Raw genomic sequence first — 1,093 nt, 5'->3', positions numbered from 1 at the left:
TTTTTACAAGGGCATGTAGTGATAGGACAAGGGATAATGGCTTTAAACTGAAAGAGGGTAGATTTAGATTAGATATAAGGAAGAAATTCTTCACTATGAGGGTGGTGAGACACTGGAACAGGTTGCCCAGAGAAGTTGTGGATGCCCCATCCCTGGAAGTGTTCAAGGCCAGGTTGGATGGGGCTTTGAGCAACTTGGTCTAGTGGAAGGTGTCCCTGACCATGGCAGGGGGGCTGAAACTAGGTGATCTTTAAGGTCCCTTCCAACCCAAACCATTCTATGATTCTATGATTTCTTCTCTACAGCACCTTGCAAAGAATCAGATAATAATTATCAGTTCAGATAATAAATGAATAGGGAATGAGAAACATGCTGAGATTAAAAGCAATAACCGGTGTGCTCTGCATTTGGAAACAGGGCTTGTTATTTAGAAACGCGTACTCCAGACCAAAGTACATACAAATGGATTTGGGGGTTGCAGGTTTCCCATCACCGTATGTTGAGGGCTGTGTCTGAATCATGTTTTACTGGCACCCTGGTCATGAAATGAAAACAAGCCAACAGCATCTGTCTGCTTCTGCAAAAGTAAAGAGCAAGACTCTGCTCCTGGAAAGGTAAATGGTGTTTACAGTATGTGTGTGCGGTGGGAAATACTAATAGTAGAGTTATATGAAATAAGAGCTGTGAATAAGCACCTCCAAAAGAGAGCAAGACCTGAAAGCACTGGATGTTATAGCACTAGCTTCTCCCTACTTATTTTGAGGACAACCCGGTGCTGGAGCGTGTCTAGAGAAGGGCAATGAAGCTGGTGAAGGGTCTGGAGCACAAGTCTTATGAGGAGTGGCTGAGGGAACTGGGACTGTTTAGTCTGGAGAAGAGGAGGCTCAGGGGAGACCTAATCACTCTCTACAACCACCTGAAAGGAGGTTGTCGCGAGGTGGGTGCCGGTCTCTTCTCCCAAGTAACAAGCGCTAGGACAAGAGGAAACGGCCTCAAGTTGCGCCAGGGGAGGTTTAGATTGGATGTGAGGAAAAATTTCTTTACTGAAAGAGTGGTTAAACATTGGAACAGGCTGCCCAGTGGTTGAGTCACC

Source organism: Pygoscelis adeliae, unplaced genomic scaffold (genome assembly GCF_000699105.1).
Source record: "Pygoscelis adeliae isolate BGI_AS28 unplaced genomic scaffold, ASM69910v1 Scaffold99, whole genome shotgun sequence".
Classification (NCBI taxonomy): domain Eukaryota; kingdom Metazoa; phylum Chordata; class Aves; order Sphenisciformes; family Spheniscidae; genus Pygoscelis; species Pygoscelis adeliae.
The sequence above is the reverse complement of the archived record's forward strand: the minus strand, read 5'-3'. Positions refer to the sequence as shown.